Source organism: Cygnus olor, chromosome 4 (assembly GCF_009769625.2).
Source record: "Cygnus olor isolate bCygOlo1 chromosome 4, bCygOlo1.pri.v2, whole genome shotgun sequence".
Taxonomy (NCBI): Eukaryota; Metazoa; Chordata; class Aves; order Anseriformes; family Anatidae; genus Cygnus; species Cygnus olor.
Genome location: NC_049172.1, coordinates 16,653,272 through 16,659,525, shown reverse-complemented (window position 1 = coordinate 16,659,525; position 6,254 = coordinate 16,653,272). Strand labels below are relative to the sequence as shown.

The 6,254-nt window shown below is 41.7% G+C and overlaps 1 protein-coding gene across 4 annotated transcripts in view; it reads left to right on the top strand.

Annotated features, from left to right (window-relative positions):
• CSGALNACT1 (chondroitin sulfate N-acetylgalactosaminyltransferase 1) overlaps window positions 1-6,254 on the top strand; it is a 51,290-nt gene that overhangs the window by 3,689 nt on the left and 41,347 nt on the right. Inside the window, exons 2-5 of one of the 4 annotated variants that reach the window (XM_040555481.1) lie at window positions 867-1,030; window positions 1,166-1,366; window positions 1,948-1,983; window positions 2,455-2,523. The gene's annotated coding sequence lies outside the window, so the exon portion shown is untranslated. Of the gene's footprint in view, window positions 1-866; window positions 1,031-1,165; window positions 1,367-1,403; window positions 1,984-2,454; window positions 2,524-6,254 lie in introns of those variants that run through there. The other 3 variants (XM_040555484.1, XM_040555486.1, XM_040555483.1) reach the window with 3 other exon arrangements.

Below are 6,254 nucleotides of genomic sequence, written 5' to 3'. Positions count from 1 at the left end.
CTACAGTTTTATGCCCTAAGATGAATTTAAAAAAAAATCCACTTCAAGCAAAGAGCAAATGGGATCCATTTCCTTCAGCCTGCAACTTGACAGTGATGAGCTGTGGGGAACCGGCATTTATAGAGGGAAAGATTTAGATAGTCTTATGAGCAGATATTATTATTAGGAGACGTGTTAAAACACTTGCCTAGCCCCTAGCTCTAGGAAGCTGGCCCAGATTGTAGTTCCCTTCCACGCAACATGGACAGAATTATTAATCACAAGACCCAGAGCGCCAAAGGTGCGCTCACATGGCTCAAGTGACGCCGCGGCTGGAGCTCTGCGCACAGTGACTTGTCTGGGTGTGGTAAGAGCAGAATATAGCAGCATGCTGGCTGCATCTCTGGTGCTCAAAGGGGACCTTGTGTTCAATTTTCAGGGCTAAAAGCTTAGAAAACGTTGTCTTTCGTATGTAAATTAATTGTAGCTTCTCCAGAAATTTATTCTGCTGTTAATGAAAACACTTTTTAGGGGAGAAATTCATTTTAACCTGAAAGTACTTGAAAGGAAGAAAGTTAAAAAAAAAAAAGAAAAAGAAAAAAAAAAAGCAATATTTTCCTGTAGAGAATATTAGTAAAGAAAGAACGCAAAAAGGGAGAATTTGTCTCCTGGACATACTTCCTTTCCTCCCTCTGCCTTCCTACATGTTCAGGCTCATAATGTCTCTGTGGCAACTCTGAAAGGTGCAGAAATAGAAAAGTTCTGTATTAACCAGCTGCACATTTGTCTCTGCTTTTAATTTGCTGTGATGCTGAAAAGTTTGCTCCCTGGTTTGTGTTTGGAACAGAGGCCCTGACTTGTTCTGTTCTTCTCTCCGCTCTTTGCAGGTTCTTCTCACAGGTGTGCATGGCCTTGTCACTTGGAGTGTGATGTGCCTCAAAAATGTTGGTGTCTACAACTTTCCTTCGTTTGAGAAGCCATCCTAGTTTCCCTTTATAGTCAGCGAAGCCCAGAAGGCAGTTCAGCTGATCAGATAAAGACATAGATTGGGGTAGGTCGAACCGTGCACTGAATGCCTGTCTCTGAAAGGGACGCAGGGTGATTTCCTCAGACGCGGAGGAAATCTGTGTAGTGCGGCTCTATTCACCTCTAACCAGGCTGCTCAGTTTCCATGCTCTCTTCACAGTAAATGCCCTGCTTCAGCTGTCGAAGATGCCTTCAGTCATGTAGTGGTCGTTCCCAGGAGGGCCACTTAACTCATCCCATGGAGCCACAGCTCTCTGCAGTAAACACAAAGCTAGTCAGCAGCATGTGACTAATTTCCTTTAATCAGCGAATGCTGCTTGGACTACAGCATCCCGATGGAATTACATTAGAGGTTTCCTCTGTAAGTACTGTCTTTCAAAATTACTTTCTAACAGCACACCAAATGGCATAAGCAGGGAACAGAGTCGTGGCAGGCAGGCAGGCATCAATAGCATCCTGCTCTTAAGCTGAGGTAATGATCACTAGTTGGAATATGCTTGCATTTCCCCCAAGAACATGCAATTCTGGTACATGCACGCAGGTATGTGTGTAATTACCCTCATCACCGCAGCGAAACCAGTTGAACAGCATGTTTATAGAAACTGTCCTTAAGAGCGATTGCCTCTTGAAGGAGCACAGCTCATGTAAGAGGAGTGGGACTGTCTCCAGCCAGCCCGGGGAGACGATGCTGAGAGCATATTGAAAAGCTGTCTTCAGCAGAAGCTTGCCAGTTTAACAACTCCGTTCACTGTTCCTATTGCACAGTGGGCTCTTTGACGCAACAGAAAGAGCTGCTTTTTTTTTTTCGCTTCCTCTTAAATCTGCCTGGCCAATTTAAAGCTTGTGGATATTTCTTCCCCCTCGGGGAAAGCTTATGTGAGGATTTTCTTTTTTTAACAGTTCATTCCGTGAAACTATTTTTTTTTTATTGTTTGCTGTTAGAAAATGTTGGAGCTGAACACAAGGCTTTCTTTGCAGGTCAGTGGATGAACTCTTGACCAAAGCATTTAACATTTGAGTGTAGCTTTAGCAAGCACTGTAGTTCGGGAGGAAACAGCAAGTTAGCAAGGTTGTATCGTTTGAGCTCATGTGTGCCTTCTGCTGGGATAGGAATCTTTTCACATCTTCTGGGACTGAGTTCTGTGCAGATGAATTTGCTGTCTTTATTCTGTAGACAAATATACCAAATTAATATTTTATTGAAAACAGGGAGATGACATCACGTTTATGTCCATATCATTTAATTCCTGAGTGTCTCTACTCTCAAAATGTAATAAACCTTACTGGTAATTTTAGGTATAAGGATTTTTGCCTTTTTATTTTGAAGCAATTGTCTTTTTGAGTGCTTTTTTACTTCTTTTCAGTATGCTTTACTGGGAAGCATGTTGCTCCTGGGCACATGCTGTTTGCAGGGAAGATAGTTATTTACTATTTTGTATTTCTTCTTAGACTGCTACCAAGAGAACTAAGAAAGGCTGTAGACATACTGTTAATGTCACTCTTCAAGCTGTATTTGAGGTAAGGCAACCTTCCTTCCCTACCTCTGAAATTAGAATATGAAGTAGATGCAGTATTTCTTTCATGCATAGTTACTAAGATTATCCTGTTGCTATGTATTTTTCTTGTTGATAAAATGTGAATATTTGTCACAAAACCTTGCCTGTGACACTTGAAATCCTATATTTTTATTTCATCAATAGCTATTGCATTTCTGCATGTTTCTATTCGCTAGTGTACCCTAGATTAATGATATATCATTTCTGCAATTGCTTTGGTTTTCTCCTCTATTATTATTACATTAAGTGTGTGAGTGGATTTCTTGCCCTGGGTAGGCAATTGTTATGCAAACTTTGTAAAACTGAGTTACAGATTATTTCCACTGCGAATCACTTTCCTTGTAAGCTGATGACTTTTATGGTAATGTTTAACATAAGCAGAATTGTTTTCAAACACACAGGGCACCGTTGGTGTATTCTTTTTTAATAGGACTCTAAAATAAAGGTCTAGAAAATATATTGATTCCTGTCATGGAGTTTATTTCCTTCTCTACTTAACATTGCCTGTTAGGGGAAGTATATCGCTCTGGAACATTAAATCATTATTGTGACAGTTCAGGTGAAAGGCGTCACTGCAACGCTGGCCATATCCAACTGCAATGAAAATGGAATTGGTAGAAGATACCACTGCTAAGGATTTCTGAGTAGTGTCTGGGGAATTAGAAAATGCTACTATTTGTTTTTCTCTTTAAGCAATTTAAAATGTTGCCATTCAACAGAGGTTAATTTTTCTTCTGCCTCTTTCTGTAGCAGGGTTACAATTCTTAAATGCAAGATTTTGACATGATTTCTGTAATTTCATTGCTATTTAAATCAATTCATTTGGATATTTGTGGCATCTCTTACAAGGGAAAGCATGTTAAGGCAGACGTGCTGTACTGCAGATTCAGGAACCTTCTTCATTTAGAAAATCATCCTAAATCTATCTTGTTTGGCTTCTCACATCTCTGAAAGTTTGCTGTTTGAATTGCAAATGGTGTTGGCTTCATTCAAGACATCTGTTTTAATGGTTTGTTAGGAGGCTTTTCACATAGGATGGGGTAGGGAATGATGTAAGTTAGAGTTGCAAAGCTACGGTGAACTATTTTCAAGCTTACAAAGTAAGAACATTGACTTTTTAAGCATTTATAGTTTACTTGAATAAATTATTTCAAATGTGGTGTTAAAACTCATTAAAGCTCACCTTTCTTTAGTCAAAAATGTTGCACTAAATCTTAGCATTTTGTCATCTATTTCGGGGAGTTACAAATTCATATCATGTCACAGCGCAAGTACACAACTTATGTCTGCCACCTGTTTTACACTAAAAAAGCTTATTCGCTACCACTGAATATATCTCGCATTGCCTTAAGAACCTTAAAATGAAGCAGTAATAATAAAGTAATGCTGCCGTTATATAACACATTTTCTGAAGCCCGTTGTCAACAAATTACATCCATCTCTGATGGACCATCACTGGCAGAGGGTGTGTGTAGGGCATCACTTTGCCAGAAAGCATGAGTGAGGAAGGAGGGTAGGCATGGTTGCCTTGGTGCGCTCCTTAGGATCTTTGGGGTTGGAGCATACACTGCAGTGTCTTAACTGAATTCCAGGGTCATCAGAAGGTAGTTGTGGTGCCACCATTTGCCCAGGCAACGTAGCAGAGGCTGTGGCTTGCTGTATTTCTCCTTGGATGCACTGAACTCTTGTCAGCTTACCTGGGTGCTTACTGTATTACCCTAGTGAGCTGGTCTATGGAATTGCCATGCCCTTAGTAAGGAAAGGCTGGGTATTGTCTAATTGTCCTCAATCATGCAAAGCTCTAGCCAGGTTAAAAGTAAATGCAGTAAGAAAGTTTATTTGTGACGGTTAAAATAAGCAGCACACTTAGAAACACATATGCAAGGTACAGGTAAAGAGCTGAATTTGAAACATGCCTGGTCTATTTCTATTTAGCTTATAAGAGAAAGGTTTCTTTACCCCGTCTCACGAGTTTGATCCTCTTCTGACAGCATTTTCTTGCTTGCACGCAGCTTACCTGTCAGGTCACATTGATTGGAAAGAGCCTGTTTGTGAGCCCCCACGGGGTACCTCTCTGAGAGAAAACCCCATCACACCGTGGCTTTGGGAGCATACCTCAGGCCGCTTTAAGATTCTTGAGGAATCCCTCATGCAGTTGTCTTTTCAAAACTGTTCAGGCTGGGTGGTTGCAGTGTTTTGTCCCCAACCCCACCCCATTTTGTGCCTTTCCAGACAAGGCATTACCATTTTTATTATTGCATTGTTAAAGACTGAAAGATTATTGGTGCATGTGTTACCTTCTATATTTGACTGGTCAGTTTATTTCTCAAATGAAGTAAATCACTTTCCTCTGGGAGCTAAGTATCAACAAAGAGGTCTTCATGGTGAGCTGTATTCTCTTGCAATGAAGACATTAACATACCGAGTGTCCTGCAGAGCTCTGGCATTTTCCCCAAGCTGCTTCTTGCAGTGCATGGGGAGCAACTGATCCCTAAGCATGTTGTATATATGGCTCCATGGTCTTGTAGCCTGTGGGCTTGGGTTTTTGAACCAACTGCGCGTTGATGTTACAAGGGCAGAAGCTGTGCTCCTGATGGAGTCCTGGGAGGTGAGGTCAACCTGGTAGGTATAAAGCAGAAAGACGTGGTCAGAGCCAAATGATTGTGATCAGCTAAGTTTTCTCATTATGGATTTGGTTCTGGTTGCCCAATGTCACAGTATTAAAAGTTTATCATCAAACAAAACCTATAAACACTTCTTCCAAAAACAAGGCATTTTTTTCCATCACCTTTTTATTTTAAAAAAGAGAAAATAGAACTGTCTTTACCAGCAGGGTGGTCAAACAGCAACTGCTCCAGAGCGAATGGCTTAATTTGGGGGGAAGGTCATGTAAGGAGATGAGGGGAAATGCCGAAAGGCCACGTTCTGGGAAATGGTGCGGATAGGCACATGAGTCAGAAGGCTGCTCAACAGAAGATAAACAGTAGTAACACATGGCTCTGCGCTAAGGATGAGCCCGCTGAAGTAGGTAATAGGTTAGAAGACTTGTGGAGCATAAACTGAAGAGTTCATGGACCAAGGGGCAGACAGAAATGGATCTGTGTCACATGTGGCAAATTTGCTTTCCCTTTATTTAGGGTGCACGTATTTAATCCAGGCTGCCTCGTGGTGTGTGTTTCAGACTGGCTGTGAAACTGCAGCCTGTGAGGGCCTCTCGGCACTGTTATAATATTACTGAAAAGGAGTCAAGTCTGAAGTCATGTCTTGGTCTGCAGAGAAGGCTCTGGCACAATGCCATGCTGCTGGAAGGCTTGCCTGAACCCCGGTGGTTTTGCTTATTCATGCGATTGAGTGGGACCCTTTCATTGTGACTTGATTGCATTTAGGCTCAAGAATAAAGGCTTGGATAAAAATACCACGCGCTGAATGTCTCCCACAGCCTCCAGGGAGCTTGAGCAGCTCAATGGCAGTTGTCAGCATCTGCTTCGAGAAGTGCTGTGAGCCTGTTGATCAAGCTGAAAGCACTTTACTCCTTGTGTTCTACCTCAGCTGCAACAAGGCACCAGAAGTTAGGGCCTCAGTAGCAGGTTTCCACTCGTTTCGGTTCATTAACTACTCATTTAGGCTATGGCTATAGGTAGAAACTGCTGAGAGGTACAGCAGGCCTTTCTTTTTGTTTCACACCTTTGTTGA